This window comes from Tachypleus tridentatus, chromosome 6, assembly GCF_004210375.1.
Source record: "Tachypleus tridentatus isolate NWPU-2018 chromosome 6, ASM421037v1, whole genome shotgun sequence".
Taxonomy (NCBI): Eukaryota; Metazoa; Arthropoda; class Merostomata; order Xiphosura; family Limulidae; genus Tachypleus; species Tachypleus tridentatus.
In genome coordinates this window covers 24,527,910-24,553,764 of record NC_134830.1, presented here as the reverse complement: position 1 = coordinate 24,553,764, position 25,855 = coordinate 24,527,910, and the positions used below count along the sequence as shown (strand labels likewise).

General features: G+C 33.7%; 1 protein-coding gene across 1 annotated transcript in view; it reads left to right on the top strand.

Annotated features, from left to right (window-relative positions):
• The window catches only part of LOC143252108 (ATP-dependent RNA helicase DDX55), a 103,450-nt gene extending 86,556 nt beyond the window's left edge, over positions 1-16,894 (top strand). The window contains exons 16-17 of the mRNA XM_076503756.1: positions 8,841-8,993; positions 16,253-16,894. The gene's annotated coding sequence lies outside the window, so the exon portion shown is untranslated. The remainder of the gene's footprint in view (positions 1-8,840; positions 8,994-16,252) is intronic.
• The last annotated feature ends 8,961 nt before the right edge of the window (positions 16,895-25,855 follow it).

The following is a 25,855-nucleotide window of genomic DNA, read 5'->3' as shown; positions in this document are numbered from 1 at the left end:
TTGATAAGAAATATATCTATTTCTCTTCTCAGCTTATAAAAACGAGACAAGACTTTACTGCAGCTGAGTCACCTCACTGCTGTGTGATAAGGCAAGTCACAGAAATCCAAATCAATTGCTTCAAGAAATGCCTTGAACTAGCAATGATTGAGTGCATGACCCCGAATGTAGTTCACTGCAGAAATGACTGGTTTTAGTACGCAATAAATATCTGAGTCTTTTCCACAGAGCGCTTGTTGATGTATGATGCAGTGTATGAACAGAGCGCTTGGGAATTGAAGATCTTCCAACTGTTTCTCAATCTGCCCCACCAGACCCGTCTTTACTCCAGCCATGATTTTTCCTCTATCAACTGTTACACCTCTAGGCTGATTCCACTGAAGGCTATAGTCTTGCAAAGTTTTATGCACTTCCATGAAAATGTCTTCTCCAGTTGTTCTTCCGTGCATGCTGCAAACTGATGCCAACTCTTTCGTGATCTGAAAGTCCAAATTAACTCCACGAATGAACACGAGAAGTTGTGACGTACTTGAGAGATCAGTGGACTTATCCAGTGCCAGAGAATACCATAGGAAGTTTTTAGCTTTTTGGTATATCTGTAATGCGATGTTCTCTCCAAGTTCTTCTGTTCTCCTTACAACTGAAGTTGCTGAAAGGCTGATACTTTCAAAGAAATTGGCTTTTTCAGAACACAGCTCATTTGCTGCCTTCATCATACACTTTTTGATGAAGTTGCCCTCAGTAAAAGGTTTTCCTCGCTCTGCCATCCTATGCACTATTTTGTAACTTGTATGAGTGACAGATTCATTTTCAGCAAACTTTCTCATGAAGAAATTCTTTTGAGATTCAAAAACACGTTTCATGGATTCAAATTTCTCAGAATGGAACTTTCCTGAAAATTCCAAATATGTTGATAGATGTTTTGTTTCATAGTGACACTGAAGATTTTATTCTTTCAAAATGGCAACACTTTCGGTGCATATCACACAAGTAGCTTTCTGTTTTTTTGTTTCCACAAAGAAGTACTTTTCTTCCCATTCATCATTGAAAGCACGACACTCAGAGTCCACTTTTCTTCTTTTAAAAGCAGCCATAATGATGGGTGAAAAAAAAACAGGATCTGAAAATGAAAAACACAGAACGCTGTGAGAAAAGTTTTGTACTGGTCCAAGAACGCACAAACAAAATATATTGAAATGTACGTTTGCCACGACACTTACCTAAGAATGAGTTAAGAAAAGCGCCTAACCCTACTACTAATAGAAATGAGCTTGCTGAAGCGGTAACCCTAGGCCGCTGTATTTACAAGACGAGTCGATAGGACGAGGGTTAAGTCTGTACTTGTTTTTGAAATTCTAATGCTTTCATAGATAAGTGCCTCGACATGAATAAATGGGCAGCAAGGACGAAAGAAGAATTTTCCTATTGGTTAAATATCTGCGTGACAGCCTTGTTTCTTTTTATCATAACGTCTTGTGTTTGCCAGCTTAAAGCGACCATCGGTGTGATTTATTTTGTTATGATAGTCGGACATTTGATGAAATGCCACTTTTTATTTCCAAGTGGCTAATTGCTGGTGGGCCAGACAAAATGACCTTGAGGGCCGTTTCTGGCCTGCAGGTCATAGTTTGGTGACCCCTGATATAGAGCATTGCCAACTTCAATAAAATTGTTGGATTTTTTTTATGACTAACATTTAGTGTTTGTTTTATCACGTATAAAGTTTCTGCATTTAATATTGTTAAAATATAATACATAATTAGAACTTTGAAGATTTAATTTCAATTTTCAAAGTATATTGCATGTTGAAGGCTGGTAAAAAGGCCAAAAACTCACAAATAAAAGTATTTTAACATGAAGAAAAGTCTACGAATAATTCTGCATAAGCATTAATCATATTATTTAGATTCCTTTTCTATGTGTACATAGTCTGTACATTTACAGAATATTTTCTTTTCTGTGTGTACATAGCCTGTACATTTACAGAATATTTTCTTTTCTTTGTGTACATAGTCTGTACATTTACAGAATATTTTTTTCTCTGTGTGTACATAGTCTGTACATTTACAGAATATTTTCTTTTCTATGTGTACATAGTCTGTACATTTACAGAATATTTTCTTTTCTGTGTGTACATAGCCTGTACATTTACAGAATATTTTCTTTTCTTTGTGTACATAGTCTGTACATTTACAGAATATTTTTTTCTCTGTGTGTACATAGTCTGTACATTTACAGAATATTTTCTTTTCTATGTGTACATAGTCTGTACATTTACAGAATATTTTTTTCTCTGTGTGTACATAGTCTGTACATTTACAGAATATTTTCTTTTCTATGTGTACATAGTCTGTCCATTTACAGAATATTTTCTTCTCTGTGTGTACATAGGCTGTTCATAGGATTTTTTTTTGTGTATTTACTGAGGCTGTCATCTAATAGATGCAAAAATATGCTAACCTTGAACTTACTCAAAACTTTATAGAAAAAATTGGTAAACTGTCAGTTCAGATATGGAAAATAGCTAGTTAAATAACACTATGTAATAAAATTTTTACTTTTTCTTGTTCCTGAGCAGAAAGTGTCATTTTCCAACTGCTTGTCCCTAAAGTAAATGGAAAAGACTTATTTTTCTCTTCACACTTTACTTTTGTGACCTGGGAGCATATAACGAAAACATGATGGGAGACTATATTTGGGGACTGATACATGAAAGTGATTTACATTACAGTCGCAAATCTCGAAAAACTGCTCACTTCCAAACATTTTTGTTCATTTTTGCATAATGTATTTTAAATACATGTAAATCTGATTCATACTTTATTTTATTCAGACCTTATGTAAATGAAAATGTGCAAATTTGCCCGTTTTCACATAGAAAATAGATTAATTTCTAATTTTCATTATCTGGGTCACAAAAGCAAAGTTTGAAGGGAATAATGGTTATTTTCTGTACTTTTACAGCATAAGCAATTAAGAAATAACATACTATCCATGAACAAAATCTGTGTTACATAGTGCAATTAATAGTATTTTAATGTATCTATCTTGCAGTTATACTTGTTTCTTAATATATGGTACAGAAAGACTATTTAATTCTCCTCAGCACACCTTTGAAAAGTCACATTGTGGAACACCTGGGGCTCAACTGGAACCCAGCATAACATTACCATTATAATAAACTCTGGATTGAAATTTGAAAAAAAAAGTCTTGCATAACAACTTTTATTAGGGTTAGTATACAATGTGAACAGCATAAGTATACATGTATTATAGAGGATATATTTTGAAGAGTCAAGAATTAACAAAATTACATTTTTCCTTAATATACAAATTAAGCCAATTCCTGTACAAACAATCTATCAAAAAAATGCAGAAGTTTTATTATAATTATAAATTCAGCCCATTATACACCAATATATAACAAGATTACTACAGTACTGCACAATTTAACTCAAAAAATAAAAGTGTACATTGTGGGTCATGTCGAGTCTGACTAGGCCCCGACACAAATGTATTCCTATAGTAGGCTGTGGATTGGAAATCCACTAGTAAAGTTATTTACAACAGTTATCAAATGAAGTTTTGATGGAATAGGGTATTATAAGCAGTCATCATTTGTCGAGGAATGTGATGCATATATGTGCTTACTACATTTTCTCTCTGAAGAAGGAAGGGTCTACCTTTTGAAAGCTCTTGGGTTCTTGGGTTTTCATTATCTTTCTTACCACAGTGATGTTATAAATAAATACTTTGATGAATTGTTTTCTACAACAACTTATATAGTGAAATAAGTATTTAAAGTTTGTTCTGTATGGTATAAGGTGAACTGTATGTAGAGTGATTGTCAGTGATAAATGTGGAATCTCCATTGGCCCCAGATAAATATTAAATTGTAGCTATGTATTCATTCTTCCTGTTTCAGAAACGGTAAACATATTGATCCAGGATTTCTGCTTGAAAAGTACATCAGTTGTTATAAATATGTAGTGATTATTTAACTTTCAGAACTGCCTGTTAAAGCATTAAATATACTTCTTCATAAAATCTGGTTTTCGTGTGCAAAATCCTTGTAATGTTCACGAAAGTCAACCAAATTTATATGATTTATGATTTACATTATTTCATTTCTGTTAAAATTTAACTTTAAGACACAAGATAGTGTTTCATGCATCAACAACCTGCAGGACACAGTGTGTGCTATAAAACAGAATTGATAGTTTAGCAATTTTCACTTTTTGTAATTCAGACTTATTGCATGTTCTTCCTGGATCCTTATTTTACATACCAAATTTTAAGGCAGTTATTAAGAAATACACGAGATATAAATCTCCGACATTGATTGAATACTTCCCTTTTTCCTCCTTTGCACTGATAGTACAGAAATGTTATTAGATATAAAAACCTTAACTTTCACAGATTTTTTTCATATATCTTTACAACCTACTATTAGGTATCAGATATGATCTGAATATATGCAACTTGTGTAAAGTTATTCAACAAAAATCACTAAATTTTGACCAAAATATTTGTGCACACCTATGCAAAAAGTCACATGAGCTATTCATCTGAAATTTATGCTAAAACTTCATTTAAGAATAAAAGTAGACCATATTTAGATTTTTTTGTCATTTGAGTTAGAAACGGCTGATTTGGAGCAGTAAAACATTGGGTGAAAACACAGGCATACACAAAAGTATTGGTTAGGCCAAGCAAACTAGATTATCAGTTACCAGCTCAAGTTTTCAGAACAATCGTACAAATTATTATTCATTACCAACTTTTAAGCACAAATTTGCTAAATTTTATGAAGTTTTCCTAATTAAAGAACATTAGCACCACATGATATTAGCTTAAGAAATTAACATAAGTAATGATGCTTGATACAGTTGAAGCAAGAGTGTGCAGATGATGACAGGATACTGTTAGCTGAGTTTTCATGGTGTTACTATAAAGGAAGTTATTAACACTGTTTTATACAGAAAAACCACCATATCTTTTAAAGAATCTGTTTGGTACCATAAAATAAAATTCTGTTCCAAATAATAAGGCTGTGATCCTAAAGCTAATATTGGTTAGTGTTGAGTGTCACTTTCTTAGTTGGTGTGCATTGACAAAATAGAATGATTTCTAATAAAAAACACCTTAGATTGTGAAAAAAAAAAGTGTTGCCAAAAAAAGGATTGAGGAATGAATCAAAATTTGTGGTTAAACTGGTAGCACTTTTATAACATTGATAAGAAATTTACAGCAAATATTCATTCATTAACCGTTTTGCAACCGGCTTGGTGTAATATAGGAGTTCATATATATCCATTTGCACATGTTAGTTACTTACTGTATAACTTTTGATACAGTATGTGTAACTACACAAAATCTGGCAGATATTTAGAAAAGATTACAATTTTGTTTGCACAAAAAATCAATTTTTTGTAATGGAATATTTTAACTTAGATTTGTTTGTGAAAATATCAAGTCTGTTTAGTTTCTGGTCTGAGTGAGAAGTGATGTCCAAGTGAGAAGTGATTTCATGTTATGAATAAAAACTATTCTTAGTCCCAAAGATCTCAGATATTAATCTCTAAATCTTCTTAAATACATATCAGATGTTTGTTTTTAGTAAGACTTTATATTTTATTTTCTCTACACCTACTGACTGACCTCATAACAATCACAAAAGAATTAGGAAATAAATATAAAAACTTTATTTTTATGCTAGAATGACTACATATTATAATATGAAAATACAAATATTTGGTTTAAGTCTCATAATGTTATATATTTATTATTATATTGACCTTCCACTTGTGCTTAGCTAACATTTTATAACTTACACTGACATGATCCACATTTACTTCTGCTACCATATCTTGTAATATAAAACTGACCCAGTCATGGCTGTGTTTTAGTATACTAGTATTTTGTATTATCTCTTCTAGCTGTGTCCCTTGAATTTTGTTGCTAAACCTTTTAAAATGTTGCACGTGGGGAATATCAAACACAATTTTTTTAAGGTTTATGTATGTGTGTGTGTATATATGTATGCAGTTGAATAACCTAAAAATCATAAATAACTGTAATGGTGCCATAGAATTCAACTATAACTTATTGAATGCAGTAACTAAGCTGTATTTAGGTCTAAGAAAAATATGAAACTTTGAGCAGACTAAAGACACAATGCATCTCCTTGAAATCTTATATCTAAAGAACGGGTAGCTTTTCACAGATTAAAATGGATGAGAAAATCACTAGGGGGAGCATTCTGAGCTTGTGATTTGTTATTAATGTCATGTATTGAAGTAAGTATATATAAGTGACCATTTCCAAAAGTGGAAAGAGGTGAATGGGGCCACTGTGTTTGTTTCAGTACATAAGCCAAAATAAAAAGATACAAGGTTCTTATTTTATATTATAGCTTGTCAATATTAGTAATTTGAACTCCAAATTTGTCCAAAACTATAGACTTAGTATTTTGACATCACAAACATCTAATTTTAAAAAGTGCTGTATTGAACATACCACATGACTCACTAAAATATCTATTTAAATGTTTACTTTTAAATTAAGAAATGAACTCGTATATAACATTCAAGTTTGAATTATGATCTACAATTTATTCTGAACGTAATGACATAAATTAATAAGATAGTAGTTTAATAAAATCTTGAATGTAAATTAACAAAGAGAATGATATGGCCTTTGACCCATGCCCCATTGTGAAAGGGCTAATTAGTAAAACCATGTATTTTGTTTTACCCACCAACATGCCCCAAGTTTAACATAAAGTCCAGCTTGGTTAACTAATGAATGAATACTTCATGTAAAATTATTATCAGTGTTATAAGTGTAGATATCAGTTTTGCTGACAATTTTGATTTCATTCCTTTAAAGTCACGAGCTGTATCAATTTTTTTAGCCACACCTGTTTTCACACCTAAGGTATTTTTCATTAGATATAATTAATCTGAAATGTTTTTACTGGTGATCAGTGAATATACCAATAAATTATTTGTCATTACAGAATTATGTTAGTGAACAGTGTTAACAGAAATATTTAGTGCTAATATAATTGACATAATTAACTGTTAATATGCCACGTGGAAAATTTTTGTAGCATTCATTGCTACTTGATAACTAACTTGATATAAAGTACATGCTTATAATGTTATTTAGTCAAGATTGTTTTCTTCTGAGTGTATGGGTTTATTGTTTTTTAAGTGTTATGTAACCAATAATGCTTGAAAAATTAAAGGATGCAAACAGTAAGTCATCTGGCTGTGTGAAAAACTAAAGTTATTTTAGATGCTTACAATAAATAATGAAAAGCTAAAACATCTATGAAGTAAATCCATGAAATGTTGTAATGGGGAAAATATCCTTTGGCTTTTTCTTTCCTTTAAAGTGAATCTTTAGTCTTTTCCTTAAACCAGTAATGATAGCAAGGATATTAATTTAGTAAATAACATTTCTGTTTTAGTGTGGTAAATAAAAAATATAGAAGGGTGATATACTTATTTGGCTGAGTTTTCATCACTGGAGTTGTGCCATTCATTTTTGAAAGTGACTTTTGACCAGAAATGTTGTGTATTAGTAGGTTTATATAATTTTTATCTTATACATCTTGGAAATTTATTTTTATTATCTGTTTTATATTTTTCTACAATTAATAAACTCTTTGTATATAGAGTGAAATATTAAATTACAGTAAATGTTTATCACTTAGAAAGATTTTAATATATGATTGATGCTCGACAGATGTTCTGCATCTTCTTGTATAGAGAAAGTTAACTGTATCTATGGATGGTTTGGTAAATTTGGTGATATATCAGTGTAAGTATGTGTTCTTTGGCTCTGTATTATTTAACATTATATCCTTCCTCCAGTCACAAGTCTCCCAGTGCAAAAATGATATTGTCATATGGTCAGGAATTCATCATGAACTAATTCTATCACCCATATGCTGAAGTTCACAAGTGTTGAAGAAATGAACCTTTAGTATCCTCTACATTTGAAAATTTGTAGCAGAGCATTTCGTATAGTGACAAAACTGTACTCTAAACCATTGTCATCTACAAACTATAGAATGTAATTATGAAAGAGGATTCTTTGATGAAAAGTTATTGAAACAGCAATGAAAAAATGGGCCAAATGTTTTTGTTCATTTTAACATCTTTATACATTAATACATCGTTGTCTTATTTGGCTTTTTTATGCGAAGTACTGTTATGTGTCAACAGAATTTGCCATTTTAAAGAATGTGTTTCCAGATTATGTACACTTGAAATTTTTTTTGTCTTGCTGCATTTTTATCTGGAATGATTTTGTACTAACTGATTATGTGCTGAGTCATGTGACTTGTGATTTTGTACTTACTGATTATGTGCTGAGTCATGTGACTTGTATAAATTAGAAGTTTTGGTTTTTAATTAGATTTGTAAACAAATAAAGTTTGTTAGTATTTTCAAAATATTATTCTGTAAAACTATTAAATTTATTCATGTTTATGATAATGCAGAATTACAATTGCACATAGTAGGACAGAATTAAAACTGCAAACTGTTGTTAACTCTTGCATTCAACTGTTGGATGTGGACTGTAACAGTGAGTCAGAAGTCAATTGGTTTAAAGTGGTGGGAAAATATAAAGCTCTGTATTCTGATTTCCTGAAATATCTAGTTTTCTTTGTTTTAATTTGTGTATATACCCTTACACTGTAGTTGATTAGAAATGGTGTGTACAAGTGTTTAGGAGAATGATGCACTTTGAGTAGAAATGAAATTGCTGTTGTAGTTTTGATTCTTTTACTGTAAAAGATGCTTAGTAGAACCTTGCATTTACAGTTACCTAGAATGAAGACTAAAGAAAAGATATTTGGTAAAAAGGAAATAAATGCTTTGAAGCAGAAAAGAAGAAAGTCTTGGAGTTGGAGTAATGATGAATTAGAAGACCTAGCACATGATGCTCGCTTGATTAAAAAGGTTAAAAAGGGAAAGGTAGAGTAATATAAGTTGATAGTTATGTACATGATATAATAATATTTCAGTGCATATACATTTTTTGTACTTGCATACAGTGTGTTATTTTCAGAACTTAAATCTTATTGGTATCTTTCTCATGTAAGCTTACACAAGTGTTTTTGTTAGCTTCAAAATGTTTCACTGTCTATTGCTGATGGTAGATACATAATCCTATTGTATTTGAGTTCATAATCAAAATTATGCAAATATTTACAGAGGGTAGACAGAAAAATGGCTCCCCTTCAAAATATTGTTAATTTGCTACATATTTTATTAGATAAGAGAAAAATATGTAAAATTGTGTGTTTTCAAAATGCACTTAATAACATCTGTTCAAATATGATCTCAAACCCTAATTTGAACACTGGCTTTTGTAAATACCTGAAATATTTATGATTTTAGTTACATTTTCTCACATAAGGTGTTGTGTACCTGCCATTGTTTCTTAGATCTTCTTGTTACAATTAGCCTACAAAATGTTTGTTCCTGAAGAAGAAAGGTTCACCTTTCAAAAGGTTATAGGGTTTCTATTTCATTTCTATCAAAACATATTAAGTATTTGGCATTTAGTAAAATAGGGTTTTCTTACAGAAACATATATTATTTGATTATTGTAATGCTCAAGAAATTTTCTGTGACAAAGTTTCTATACTCGAACTTATAGTTTATGATTTATACCTTCTTGTTAATTTATGGATAACAATAATAATAATTTCACAGGGTAACATGAATGTGACAGTAAAATAATCATCTTAGCTAAGACAAAGACAACCAATTTTTTTTGTTTTGTTTTTATATGTCAGAGTAGAGTTTTGAAAAATCAGTTAAAGCAATTTGCACAAAAAGTAGAAAATTAAAAGCAGGAACAATGTTTAAGATTCACAATAAAAACTGTGTTTGGCTAAAAATGGTACACTAACCTGTTTCACTTGTTCTGTCCTTTATCACTCTTCAAATTTAGTTGAAATTTCTAAACATTTTAGTAAAGTTACAAAGAAAACAAGAAAAAAAACAACTTATTCCTGTGCCTGTGTAAACATCATTAATTTTTTTTTGTCTTCTAAATATATAACTACAGGGCAATTTTGATCTTGGCTGTTTCAGCTTTATAGTATTTATTGAAATGTTGAAACCGTGAATTGGTGACTTTTTGTTGTTGTCCTGTAGCTAATGCATTTTCTTTTCTTAAAAAGCATCAAAATTGGAAGTTATGAGTTTGAAATTATCTGCAACATATTGAAGGTGTTGTGAGGAGATGTATAAACATTGTTTAGTTGAGCTGTTGATTCAGTTGTTGTACCTAATAGTTCACTGTTTTCTCTGTGGCTCAGTGTTAGTTAGTTGAGCTGTTGATTCAGCTGTTGTACCTAATAGTTCACTGTTTTCTCTGTGGCTCAGTGTTAGTTAGTTGATCTGTTGATTCAGCTGTTGTACCTAATAGTTCACTGTTTTCTCTGTGGCTCAGTGTTAGTTAGTTGAGCTGTTGATTCAGTTGTTGTACCTAATAGTTCACTGTTTTCTCTGTGGCTCAGTGTTAGTTAGTTGAGCTGTTGTACCTAATAGTTCACTGTTTTCTCTGTGGCTCAGTGTTAGTTAGTTGAGCTGTTGATTCAGCTGTTGTACCTAATAGTTCACTGTTTTCTCTGTGGCTCAGTGTTAGTTAGTTGATCTGTTGATTCAGCTGTTGTACCTAATAGTTCACTGTTTTCTCTGTGGCACAGTGTTAGTTAGTTGATCTGTTGATTCAGCTGTTGTACCTAATAGTTCACTGTTTTCTCTGTGGCTCAGTGTTAGTTAGTTGAGCTGTTGATTCAGCTGTTGTACCTAATAGTTCACTGTTTTCTCTGTGGCTCAGTGTTAGTTAGTTGAGCTGTTGATTCAGTTGTTGTACCTAATAGTTCACTGTTTTCTCTGTGGCTCAGTGTTAGTTAGTTGATCTGTTGATTCAGTTGTTGTACCTAATAGTTCACTGTTTTCTCTGTGGCTCAGTGTTAGTTAGTTGATCTGTTGATTCAGTTGTTGTACCTAATAGTTCACTGTTTTCTCTGTGGCTCAGTGTTAGTTAGTTGAGCTGTTGATTCAGCTGTTGTACCTAATAGTTCACTGTTTTCTCTGTGGCTCAGTGTTAGTTAGTTGAGCTGTTGATTCAGTTGTTGTACCTAATAGTTCACTGTTTTCTCTGGCTCAGTGTTAGTTAGTTGAGCTGTTGATTCAGTTGTTGTACCTAATAGTTCACTGTTTTCTCTGTGGCTCAGTGTTAGTTAGTTGAGCTGTTGATTCAGTTGTTGTACCCAATAGTTCACTGTTTTCTCTGTGGCTCAGTGTTAGTTAGTTGAGCTGTTGATTCAGCTGTTGTACCTAATAGTTCACTGTTTTCTCTGTGGCTCAGTGTTAGTTAGTTGAGCTGTTGATTCAGTTGTTGTACCTAATAGTTCACTGTTTTCTCTGTGGCTCAGTGTTAGTTAGTTGAGCTGTTGATTCAGCTGTTGTACCTAATAGTTCACTGTTTTCTCTGTGGCTCAGTGTTAGTTAGTTGAGCTGTTGATTCAGTTGTTGTACCTAATAGTTCACTGTTTTCTCTGTGGCTCAGTGTTAGTTAGTTGATCTGTTGATTCAGTTGTTGTACCTAATAGTTCACTGTTTTCTCTGTGGCTCAGTGTTAGTTAGTTGAGCTGTTGATTCAGTTGTTGTACCTAATAGTTCACTGTTTTCTCTGTGGCTCAGTGTTAGTTAGTTGAGCTGTTGATTCAGCTGTTGTACCTAATAGTTCACTGTTTTCTCTGTGGCACAGTGTTAGTTAGTTGATCTGTTGATTCAGCTGTTGTACCTAATAGTTCACTGTTTTCTCTGTGGCTCAGTGTTAGTTAGTTGAGCTGTTGATTCAGCTGTTGTACCTAATAGTTCACTGTTTTCTCTGTGGCTCAGTGTTAGTTAGTTGAGCTGTTGATTCAGCTGTTGTACCTAATAGTTCACTGTTTTCTCTGTGGCTCAGTGTTAGTTAGTTGAGCTGTTGTACCTAATAGTTCACTGTTTTCTCTGTGGCTCAGTGTTAGTTAGTTGAGCTGTTGATTCAGCTGTTGTACCTAATAGTTCACTGTTTTCTCTGTGGCTCAGTGTTAGTTAGTTGAGCTGTTGATTCAGCTGTTGTACCTAATAGTTCACTGTTTTCTCTGTGGCTCAGTGTTAGTTAGTTGAGCTGTTGATTCAGCTGTTGTACCTAATAGTTCACTGTTTTCTCTGTGGCTCAGTGTTAGTTAGTTGAGCTGTTGATTCAGCTGTTGTACCTAATAGTTCACTGTTTTCTCTGTGGCTCAGTGTTAGTTAGTTGAGCAGTTGATTCAGCTGTTGTACCTAATAGTTCACTGTTTTCTCTGTGGCTCAGTGTTAGTTAGTTGAGCTGTTGATTCAGCTGTTGTACCTAATAGTTCACTGTTTTCTCTGTGGCTCAGTGTTAGTTAGTTGAGCTGTTGATTCAGCTGTTGTACCTAATAGTTCACTGTTTTCTCTGTGGCTCAGTGTTAGTTAGTTGAGCTGTTGATTCAGCTGTTGTACCTAATACTTCACTGTTTTCTCTGTGGCTCAGTGTTAGTTAGTTGAGCTGTTGATTCAGCTGTTGTACCTAATAGTTCACTGTTTTCTCTGTGGCTCAGTGTTAGTTATTTGAGCTGTTGATTCAGCTGTTGTACCTAATAGTTCACTGTTTTCTCTGTGGCTCAGTGTTAGTTAGTTGAGCTGTTGATTCAGCTGTTGTACCTAATAGTTCACTGTTTTCTCTGTGGCTCAGTGTTAGTTAGTTGAGCTGTTGATTCAGCTGTTGTACCTAATAGTTCACTGTTTTCTCTGTGGCTCAGTGTTAGTTAGTTGAGCTGTTGATTCAGCTGTTGTACCTAATAGTTCACTGTTTTCTCTGTGGCTCAGTGTTAGTTAGTTGAGCTGTTGATTCAGCTGTTGTACCTAATAGTTCACTGTTTTCTCTGTGGCTCAGTGTTAGTTAGTTGAGCTGTTGATTCAGCTGTTGTACCTAATAGTTCACTGTTTTCTCTGTGGCTCAGTGTTAGTTAGTTGAGCTGTTGATTCAGCTGTTGTACCTAATAGTTCACTGTTTTCTCTGTGGCTCAGTGTTAGTTAGTTGAGCTGTTGATTCAGCTGTTGTACCTAATAGTTCACTGTTTTCTCTGTGGCTCAGTGTTAGTTAGTTGAGCTGTTGATTCAGCTGTTGTACCTAATAGTTCACTGTTTTCTCTGTGGCACAGTGTTAGTTAGTTGAGCTGTTGATTCAGCTGTTGTACCTAATAGTTCACTGTTTTCTCTGTGGCTCAGTGTTAGTTAGTTGAGCTGTTGATTCAGCTGTTGTACCTAATAGTTCACTGTTTCTCTGTGGCTCAGTGTTAGTTAGTTGAGCTGTTGATTCAGCTGTTGTACCTAATAGTTCACTGTTTTCTCTGTGGCTCAGTGTTAGTTAGTTGAGCTGTTGATTCAGCTGTTGTACCTAATAGTTCACTGTTTTCTCTGTGGCTCAGTGTTAGTTAGTTGAGCTGTTGATTCAGCTGTTGTACCTAATAGTTCACTGTTTTCTCTGTGGCTCAGTGTTAGTTAGTTGAGCTGTTGATTCAGCTGTTGTACCTAATAGTTCACTGTTTTCTCTGTGGCTCAGTGTTAGTTAGTTGAGCTGTTGATTCAGCTGTTGTACCTAATAGTTCACTGTTTTCTCTGTGGCTCAGTGTTAGTTAGTTGAGCTGTTGATTCAGCTGTTGTACCTAATAGTTCACTGTTTTCTCTGTGGCTCAGTGTTAGTATAATTTTGTTATTAAGGAAAGTGACTTTATTGGACATGACTAATAAAATGGAAAAAGTTATTTATTTTTTAAGTTCTTGTAGAAACACCAAACACGTGGTAATTTTTGTTGAGATGAAAGCCAGTGGGAAATTGAAAGTGTTTATGTAATAGCTTCTAAAATTAGATCACATTTGAAATTGTTTTGAAGTCCTATTTAGTTCTTTGAAATGAATGCAAGCATTAAGTGATTTATACTGATATTAAACAGAGAGGATTTCTTAGTTGCCTTCAACATAAGTTAATTAGTTAATAATTAGTGGGATTAACATTAGATTTATATGGAAATGAAATTACATCAAACAATTTGTTTGCACCAAAATAAGGTGAAAACACAAATTGAAGAGATGCAGGTAGAAGAGTAAGGATAGCAGAGTTTGGATTTTCTGATGCATGTGGAGCATTCCTTTCCTTTCAATAGGTTTCTTTTACAAGAAGAAGTTCATTATGTGAATGAAACTGCAGTGGTATAATTTTATCCATATATGGAAAAATCTTTGCCGTTTTCATATTTTGTTCAAAACTTAGTATGATTGATTTTTAATCTCATAATTAATTCTGTAGTAAACTATTTTATAATTTTGATTTTACATGAAAAGGTTAATAAGTCTGAATATTTGCAATGGAATTTACAGAAAATGCTGTTTTGTTTTTGTAAAATGTGACATTTTTTTGAAACACTGGATTATTTCGTCGTCTTCCTTTTATGTTTTAATATAGGCAAAGAGTTGGATGCACTGTTCCATAAGTGTTATCTTTCTAGTTAAGCCTCTCCTTTAGGTTGTCACATTTAATGAGCTTTCTCCTTCAGCACAAGTTTTTAAAATATAGTGTTTACTTGGAATCCATTGTACATATAACAGATAGAAGGAAAGTACAGGTCTTATGTGTTGAATAAAAACAAAAAACTTTTGCATTTGATGTAATTTTCACCATTTGTCATTACTAATATCCTTGAATAGCAGGTGTTAGCTCATTACAATCCAGCCTTACAGTACTATCTATATCTTTCTCTATGCAAAGAACCTGAATAGGTATTGATGATGATTTTGACAATTCAGTAATCACACTTATAGCACAAATACTCTTACATCCTACAACGATATCTGGATGTGACTTATAAGTTTAATTCTTCATCTAAAAGTTTTTCATATTATAGTTTTCACAAAGTTTCAGTAAATCTTGTATAAAACACTCAAACTTATGTTCAGGTACCTGTTGTAATCTTTTAAGTAACAAAATAGCTTAATTGTATTTTACTTTTTATTCTAGTCTATTTTAACACCATTTTAAAAATAGACCTATTATTTACTGTATGTTTAAGAAGCATTGTTTAACACTGAAGTTAGCTCCACTAATTATAATATTTGTGGTAGTATACTTTAAACAAATGAAAAGCTTCTAGTATCAAAAGTTCAATTAACATTGTTCATACACTTAATGAACTTGAGGATATGTATACTGTGACAAGATCGTGTAACTTCCTTTTACATACTATGTACCTGTAGAATTTAATGAAATTTATAACCTGAATAATGAATCAGTTTAAAGAGTCCACTTTCTTTTGATGACTGAAAATCTGAAACATAGTTTGTTTAACGAAGGACGATTTCCATAGTGGAAACGTTACTCATTTTGACATGAGACTGTTTTTATACTTTAAAATAATGAATATAGTTAATATTAATGCAACTAAAGAACACAGTATATACTGTTCTCTTGTAAATAAATCTGTTCAAACTATTAAGTTATAAGAATTGAATTTACACTGATGGTTTTTGAAACTTAAAATAACATCAATCCTTAAAACTAGGCAAATTTGTATTCTGAGGAAACACTGCTAAACATTTGTTATAGTCTTTAAGTTGAGTATAAAGTGGAAGTATTATCTAGCAATCTCCAAAAGTACAATTGTGCTAACTTATTGCTGAGGTCACCAATTTCTTAAATTATTAAAGCCCATATCAGCATGTGTATCAGTTTTTATAATTCCTGAGTAAATTATGGTGTTAAAACAATTTATGTTATGTATTTCTTTATTCCTGCCACATTAATTATGCATATGATACATAATGACTGAAAGTGTAATTTCGTAGTTTGAGAGATCCTACTTTTGTTTCGTTTTCAATTTAAAGGCTGCAAGAAATGTTTAACAGTGTTTCCTTAGCATGTAAGTTTGTCATGTTTTAAAGGACAATACAATCTTAAGATGATTTACTACTTTATATAACAACACGCAGTTTGTATGCTGTTTTTGTAGGTTATTAATAAACATTTTCAGTGTTGAATGTGTGTAAAGTCTAGATGTATTGATGTTAAGTATGTGTGGATGTATGTTGAAAATATTAATATTTTGTAAGATTTAAGATATACTCATAACTCGTTATGTTTTGTTTTGCAGATAAGTAAAGAAGCATTTGAAACCCAGTTTGACTGTTAAAGAGAATGCTGTGAAATCACTTGATAAAACTGTTTTATATATATTTATATAGAAATAATAATAAAAACTTTCCAGTAATTTGTTCTGTGATTTTGTTAATGTAATTTTTTAATTGGCTGCATATAGTAAAATATTTATTTTGTTCACAATGTGAAATACAAAAACTGATGCTAACAGAAATTAATTTAAAAACAATTGTGTAAGAATGTCCAACAGTACTATTCTACAAGCTTGTGACCAAGCAGTTGCAAACTTAACTAATTTATGAATGATCTTACAAACGTGTGGATATATAAATAAAGACTTAAGGTCTGAATCAAAGTATTAAAACTAATTCTGTATAAAAGATAGAATAGAGCAATTAAAATAGATGTAAATGAACACCTTTGTTGAGATCAGACTTTGGTTTTCTTATTAAAGTAAATCACAATTTGTGATATCAATTAGAATACTTCTTTCTGTTGCATATAGTAAAAATGCTTGACTTGAATATAAAAGTACAAATATACATTGGTATTTCTTTAAGCTTTGGTGATTCGCCTCCAGCAACAAACATGTATTATCACGTTGTAAAAAAAGATCCAGTAAACTTTGTAAGTGCTACATTTTTCACTGTTGTCAGTAAATTTGTTATGTTGTAATCTTATTTCACTTACCAAAATATATATCTGTTATTAAACTAGAAACTACCACTAATTTCAAGTTCTTTAAAACTATTTACCATTTTAACTTAAACAGTCTTTTGACAGCAGTACAAGTGCATATGACATAAACAGGACAATCATCCAAATTGTATTCTCCGTGGTCTAGGGCTGAATGCTAGGCTTAGGTTAGTATGAAAGGATAGTTGGATTTGTGGGATCAGTTCAGTGGATGGTTTATATTTAAAATAGGGTAAGGAACTGACTTGTTTGCTAAGGCTATTAATGTAGCTGTAAGGGAATTTTTAAAACTGGTATTAAATAGTGATGAGGGCCTTTAAAAAAGTAAATGCAAAAAGAATAAAATGCAGAGAAATGTGTAACAGGAAAAGGTATAGAAATAGTTATAAGGATAGGCTTAATTCTTATTATTGTAATGCTACAAGTATAAGAAATAAAACAGATGAATTTAGAGCACTGGTAGGAATGGAAGACTTTGATATGATGAGCATAACTGAAGCATAGTTAATTTTAGACGATTTTGATGACAGGTTTTTTTTAATATAGGGTCACAGGCTAGTTAATAGTGATAAAGTGTTAAAGAAGGGCTAGGAGTGGCTTTACTATCAATTTAAAGCACCTCAGTTATATCCTCCTAAACTTTCAGAGAAAGTAAGTTGAGATTTCTTCTTGTGTGACAACCACTCGGTCTGAGGCACCATTCTAGTAACCCTACTCTGAACACTTTCCAACAATTCAGTGTGACCTATACGATGAAGTTATAACCTCTTTAGACTTGCATTCAATATTTTGTAGATACAACCTAAAATCCTATTTGCCCTACCACTGGCAACAGCACACTGCTTGGATGGTTTTAGAGACTGATTATGACTATTACACTAACACCCTTTCATGACACAATTATTTCCATCCAAATTATCAAAACCCATCTGCCATATATTTTCCTTACACACTAAATAGTCTAAATCCTTTTGTAAATCGGTAGCATTCTCTTCACAGTGTGCAATGCCAAAGACCTTAATATCATCAAGAAATTTAAATAGTTCATTTATCATTCCTTCATCTGTGTCATTCATATTAATCAAGAGTAAAAATTGTAAAACTGAGCTCTGAGGTATCCCACTTGTGACATTAATCCAGGTAGAATGAACTCTGAGGTATCCCACTTGTGACATTAATACAGGTAGAATGAACTCTGAGGTATCCCACTTGTGACATTAATACAGGTCTGAGGTATCCCACTTGTGACATTAATACAGGTAGAATGAACTCTGAGGTATCCCACTTGTGACATTAATACAGGTCTGAGGTATCCCACTTGTGACATTAATCCAGGTAGAATGAACTCCATTTGTATTAAAAAAAACAACAACACTGCTTCCTTCAATAAATCTGCTTTTACATTCAATTTTCTAACTTATTCCCCACACCTATAGAGACGGTTGTTTTTTTACAAGCATTTTATGTTGCACATTGTCAAATGCTTTTTTCTTAAATCCAGATACCTAAATCTACACCATGTTGGCTATTCAATAAAATTCTGAAATTTGTTAAGTGACTTTGCCAACATGTTTTAACAGCACTTCCCAAACTTTTCCCACAATTGTCTATAATGATTGAGACAATTTTAATCACTTCCCCTGAAAAGAGGAGTTTCATTAACTCGCTTCCAATCCTCTTTTCAGGGGAAGTGATAAAATTTGTTTTCAAACCAAGTTTTAAGCATTATTCCACATCTTAAATAGTTGTTAAATGGAAACAATAATAAACAAGGTGACTGCATTAATTTTGATTTGGTTAAGAAAAACTTGGGAAATTAAAAAAAAAAACAAACCAAAATTACCAACCCAGCAATCTCACCATAATCAAATACTTGTCTTCCTTCATCATCTGTCAAGGGTTCTACCCCTATCTTGACATTTTGTTTACTCTTAATGTTTTTAAAGAAATCCTTACTCATAATTTTTACATTTTTGAAACAACCATTTCTCATACGTCCTTCTTGATGTTCTAATATTTTGATCTCCTGTCATACCACTCAATATATATATTTAATTTTTTTGGTTTTCTGTCATACCACTCAATATATATATATATCTAATTTTTTGGTTTTCTCTCATACCATTCAATATATATATATATATATATCTAATTTTTTTATCTTCTCCTGTCATACTACTCAATATATATCTATCAGAGAGCTATCCTGAGAAGTTTCCAAGAACCTTTCTTCGTGATTTGACTCTAGCATTTTCAATCTATGTGTTTGAATTTAAATCACCCATAAATATAATTTTATTAACAGCTAAAATTTTAATTTCTCACTAACTTAATCAATTATCATAACATGATCATAACAAATTTCCACTAAAAACCTTTTCTCTTTATAGCCATTAATAGAAACAGAAATGGATTCAATCTCCCTTATTTTATATATGATATTTTTAACTTAAACACGATGTAACTCTCATTTTCTTTGTTTGGTCTTGTGGTGGAATTTGGGAGACTGTCTGTCTTGTAATAAAGACAATAGGACATATGCACACTGTTCCTACAGTTAGGCAAATGCTCTGTTGTCCTCCTCCTAATACCAGATGCAGGATGTCTTTTCCTGCATTTATAGTTAAGTGAGTTATGATTTTGCTTGTAATACAGGTAGTAGTTATCACCTGGTTCTTATGGTGGAGTTGAGAGATGACATGACCCTATAATGCCATGTTTTGTTTGTTGTTGTTTTTTTCCTCTTTTACAGTTGTCTTGAGAGTTTGGTTTCAACCAAAAGCTTGCTTCTACTTCACAATCCCAGTTGCTTGATATATGACACTGTTTACTTACCATTCTGGTTGATGGGTATGTATATCATGGTCCACGTGCCTTAACCAGTATGTTGATGTTACAACTTGTTTTTTCATGATCAGCCTCTTAATCCCTTTGTAAGTCCAAATGAGGATACTATTGTACATAGCTGTATCTGTTTATCTTTTTTCTAGAGATTGCATCTCAAGAAAAATTGCACTTTACACATCCATTCCTTTTTTCTTTTTTTTTGCCTGTATCAGCTTAATTTTTAAGCTGTTCTCTGGAAACTGAGCTAAACTCAAAATGCTAAAGCCAGGATGAAACTTGAACTACCCCACTCTTTTCCCTCTCAGATTGTGTCTTATTAGCTTACCTCTTCTAGCAACTCATAATGGAGAAGAGAGGATCCCAGTGGTTGAGGGGTCCAACCATAACATACCACTTTGGCCTTAATTTCTTGTAGATGGGTGGTCTTGTGGAGCTCCCAGGGTCAAATGGGTGGCCCTGTTAGGCTAGGGTCAACTGAGTATCAATGTTTGACGTTATTAGCAGGTGTTATGGACGTTGTGTCCAATGCTGGTGTTTTGTTATAATGCTCATGAAACCTTGGTATTGCTGCACTATGCTTATTTGGTATTGTAGTGTATCTCCTCATAGGATTCCACGGTGGATGGGATTGATGGAAACTAAAGCTTTCTCGTTTCCTTATGGACCCCCAAATTCTCCAAAAAAACCCATAAAAATAGATAACTGGTAAAATATCATGTCTCAAAGATTCTGAACAGAAGGCTCCACACTATTGTGCACCTGTACATTGTTTTATCATACCACATTTTTTTTCAGGCAAACCTTTAGAGCAGATGTCACCCTTTTTATTCAGAAGAGATTAGAGGGATTTACTGGCTCTCCAAAACCAGTCAAAAAGCTACGTCTTGGGGAAACGTATACCCTGAATTCAAAGGCCATTGGGGATATACCCATTAAGTTTACTTCCTATGTTACTTTGTATTCTTCATTAGGAGTTATTGTTGAGAAGAATTTGAAAAACATCCCCAAGTTGGAAATTCTTGCTGGTTTCTCCAACAAAGGTGTTTCTGCAGTGTGATGTATCTCCACTCATAAAGAAGGAATTATGCTGCCTTCCATTGTTCTTGTTTGGATGTTTATATTGCCATGTCCATTTACCACTGTCAAGGCAGGTTATCTGAATTGTAAGGTACAGCCATATATTCCCAACCCTCTGATGTTTCCAGTGCCAGTGATTTGGTCATTTGAAGGCATCTTCTCGTAGTTTTGTGACGTGTGCTTGTTATGGTGGCAGAGACCTTATGTCTACGTGTGTCAACTGGATTTTAACCAGGCTAACTGGCCCTCTTTCACCACTTTCTCAGAACTTCATCCTACCGTCAATAATCAACTGCATGCTGGCAGTGAGTGACTGTATTGTCCAGATCACTGTTCACTTTACTAAGACCTTGATACGTTTTCAGCAATATCCACATTTATGGTTGATTCCTACCAGCCAGGAGGCATGGAAGACTCAAAAATAGGTCTCGGATACTTTCTGATGCTATCCCTTTCTAGCTGCATCATTTATCAAGAGGCCTGTTACCACACTCAGCAGGTCAGGCATCAAAGCCAAAAGGGATCTTGGATTAAGAGCACACCGAGCATCTTTTCTACAATCAGATCCAAAATCACATGGAATTAGATTCTGGGGGTCAATGAGAGATATGCTTCCTATCCTCCTTCCATCTTATCTAATGATCAGGAAGTTTCTGATGTGTAGAACATTGCCAATATTCATCTTGAGAATTTTCTCATGCATCCAGCACTTTTGTTTCTTCTCTCGCATACTTGGCCATCAAGTCGTGAGCAGAGTGGTCGCCTCTTTCCGTTTGGGTCGATCGTCTCTACACATCTTTACACTACCAGAACTCAAACTTGCTCTTCATTACTCTGGCCGTACATCAGTCAGACCTGATAATTCTTACAATGAGATGCTGCACCATCTCTCTCTCTTGCTATTTTTTTCGTTGTTTTTAACCAAATCTGGTAGGATAATGTTTTTCTTTATGCTTGATACCAACTATTATTTTTCCTTTCTCTTAGCTTGTAATGGATCTCAATATTTCTTCTAATTATCGTACAACTACTTTGACTATTTGTCTCTGTAAGGTGCTAGATAGGGTGGTTAATGCTCATCTTCTCGCCTACCCAGTGAGAGTTTTTCAACAGCTGTCCACCTTGGACCACCTGATTTAACCTGAAACGTCGATTGAAGAAGCCTTTCTTAAGATTGGTTTGGTTTTTGGAATTTCGCACAAAGCTACTCGAGGGCTATCTGTGCTAGCCGTCCCTAATTTAGCAGTGTAAGACTAGAGGGAAGGCAGCTAGTCATCACCACCCACCGCCAACTCTTGGGCTACTCTTTTACTAACGAATAGTGGGATTGACCGTCACATTATAACGCCCCCACGGCTGGGAGGGCGAGCATGTTTGGCGCGAACCCGCGACCTTCAGATTACGAAGCGCACGCCTTAACGCGCTAGGCCATGCCTTTCTTAAGAAGGAACATTATGTTTCTGTGTTGTTTGACATTAAGAAGGCTTATGACACTGTGTGAAGGTACATTTTCCAGGACCTTCACTCCTATGGATTGCATAGCCATTTAATCATATTTATTTGGAATATTTCACTGGACAGGCGATTCCAAATCTGAGTGTATTAAACACGTTACTGTTCTTTTTCCATAGTATCTTGGAGTCCATCGGGGCTGTATTTTGTACGTCACACTTTAAGTTATCAAGATTGACGCTATCGCTACACAACTTCTTACAACTGTTGTAAATGGACTTTATGTCGACGATTTACACATCTCATGTCAGTCGTCAAACATGAGATTTTTTGAGCGACATCTTCAGACAACCCTCAATTGCTTGTTGAAGTGGATCACGGCAAATGGTTTTTCCATTTCTTTCTCTAACACCACTTGCATGCACTTTTGCTACCAATTTGCTACTTTTATCCTAACGGTCGTGGACTCGAATTCCCGTCACATCAAACATGCTCATTCTTTCAGCCATGGGATGTTATAAGGTGGTGGTCAATCCCACTATTCGTTGGCAAATGAGTAGCCCAAGAGTTAGCAGTGGGTGGTGATGACTAGCTGCCTTCCATCTAGTCTTCACTGTTAAGTTAGATTTGTCTTGTGCAGATAGCCCTGGTGTAGCTTTACACAAAAAAATCAAAACAAACAAGCCTGTGGTCCTTGAAACAAAGTTTTTGGGGCTTTTCTATTAATATAATATACTTTTATTCTTCACATTTAGCAGCTACAGGTCAAATGTACAAGGGCACTGAACATCCCCTGTGCCCTTCCTTTCATCTCTTGTGGAGTGGATTGATGTTCTCTCTTCAAAATCGATTGTGGTTTGCTTGGACATCAGCCTTGAGGATGCTACGTCCCATTCATCATGTGTGGCCTTGGCTCTGCAAGGGAGCTTTCCTTACAGAGTACTACAAACCTCCATTGTTTGCAACTTTTTTTCTAGTATGCTTCTGAACTTTGATCCTTATCACAACATGCCACCTGGGATTGTGTATTCTTTCCTCAATGAGCTATGCTCTTTGAGAATAGATGGTCTATTGTTCTTCCTTTGGGCCTTTGTATCTAGGTACAGCTGGCTGAATTGGGTCTGTGTTTTCCATGTCAATCATTCTGTAATAATAGAACATTTTGACCGTCTTGTTTCAGTAAGCATCTGAAGGAGGAAATTGTTCTGGCTAGACTACAAATTGATCACAGTTTTTAAACCAGTTTTCTTTTATTCGGGACTGGTCCACCAATGTGTGACCTTTTTGACACTCCAATCACAGAAACTCAGATTTTACTGTCGTGCCATCGTTACAACTCTGAACGACGGCATCATTTTAGGTACATTGTCCAAAGATTTAGCCATGACATTGAATGGTGTCGTCGATGGTGATACTGTACGACTTGATTTTATTTTTAATTTTCTACGAACCATTGGCCTATTTAATTCTGTTATCCTAATTTGTTTAACATTAAATCGAATTATAACTAGAATTTATAACAATTTTACTTTTATGCTTTTTAGCGGTTGTTTGGCGCAGATAGCATATTTTATTTGCGCCAACCAACCATCAACTCTTTCCGTAAAATCTGTGGTATGTTTCGTATAACTTGAATTAAGGAAATAAATAGTTATAAAAGTATACATAAGACTCGTTAAAATATCCAGATGTAATCAGCATTAAGATGCTTCTACTACGTCTCCACCTTTTATTGACCTGGCATGACCAGACGGGTTAAAGCATTCGATTCGTAATCTGAGGGTCGCGGGTTCGAATCCCCCGTCGCACCAAACATGCTCGCCCTTTCAGTCGTGGGAGCGTTATAATGTGACGGTTAATCCCACTTTTCGTTGGTAATAGAGGAGTCCAAGAAATGGCAGTGGGTAGTAATGACTATCGTACTTCCCTCTGGTCTTATACTGCTAAATTAGGGACGGCTAGCGAAGATAGCCCTCGTGTAGCTTTGCGCGTAATTCAAAACAAACCTTTTTCTGAAGCGGAAACTCAAGCAAGTTATGACTAATTATATCCTGTTCGAAAGAACTTTAGCTAAATATAGAGATGGTCTGCACCAAAAATTTGATTATTCCTAAACAAATTTTTTTCTAGATATTGAAGAGTGAAATATGTCAGTTTTCAACTAACACAAATTCATAGTTGTCAAATGACATCGTATTTGTATTTGCAAGTTTTCAACAGTTACTGAAACTAAGTTTATTCATCGCTTAATAAAATAATTGAAAACATTTATCACGTAATTTTGACGTTACCAATGGTTACACGAGTTAATTGGTGACAAAAATTAAGGCCTGTAGGATAGCCTGGGTATCTCTTCGGTATTGCTGTGTACAGTTTTATCTTGTAGTATAATGTTTGAAATATAAATCATAGCTTACACGAAACTAATAGGATACCTTTTCTAAAGTAAGCACTAGAATATGGTCTATAATATCTCGTGTTTGACTAGAGTTTGTATTTAAAATTTCGTAAACACAATTTTTATCTTTTTCACAGATGTTTGTTATTATTTTGCATTCTCCTATTACATTAAACGGTCAGGACAAGTTTTCTTGAACATTTTGTTTTTCAAAATTTCTGTCCTGAGTACAGGACACACGTTGCATTTTATTTTAGTGTAGGACGATTTTGATGTTCTTAAGCATCTCTGGAACTTCTTAATTTTTTATAAAAATTATGGTTACATAAATGACTGATTTTGTAAGTTATCCTCTTGTTTAAAAACAGCGTTTGTATAGTTGCGTACAAAATTTGAAAACGTTAACAACTGCAAATTTAGGTTCTTTTGGTTTGTTTTGAATTTCGCGTAAAGCTACTCGAGGGCTATCTGCGCTAGCCGTCCCTAATTTAGCAGTGTGAGACTAGAGGGAAGACAGCTAGTCATACACACCCACCACCAACTGTTGGACTACTGTTTTACCAACGAATAGTAGGATTGATCGTTACATTATAACACCGCAACGGCTGAAAGGGCAAGTATATTTGGTGTAACGGTCAATCTCACTATTCGTTAGTAAAAGAATAGCCCAAGAGTTGGCGGCGGGTGGTGATGATCAGCTTCCTTCCCTCTAGTCTCACACTGCTAAACTCTAATGTCTTAAACATTAAACCTGTTTATTTACTTTATATGCGACCTTTGAGCTACCTATCGTGTTTCTGTATTTTTGAAGATCCCCATTCGTCCCTTTTACATTTACAATATTTAATAATATAATAGAATAACTATAATATTTGACTAGTTTTCTTTGTTAACTATGATTTGTAATAACAACGATTAGCAACAGACAGTGCTAATGGCTGACTTAATAAAACATCATGTGTCATTCCTAGTTCGATTTATTTGGAGAATCACATTCTCGGTTAGTTATATTTATAGTTAGTATAACCAGTATTTTTTCAGTGAAGTAACTTTTAACACAATTGTATATGTAGTGTATTCTCATGAAGACTTGTTACTCGAAATCAATACAAATCAACAAGCACAAAA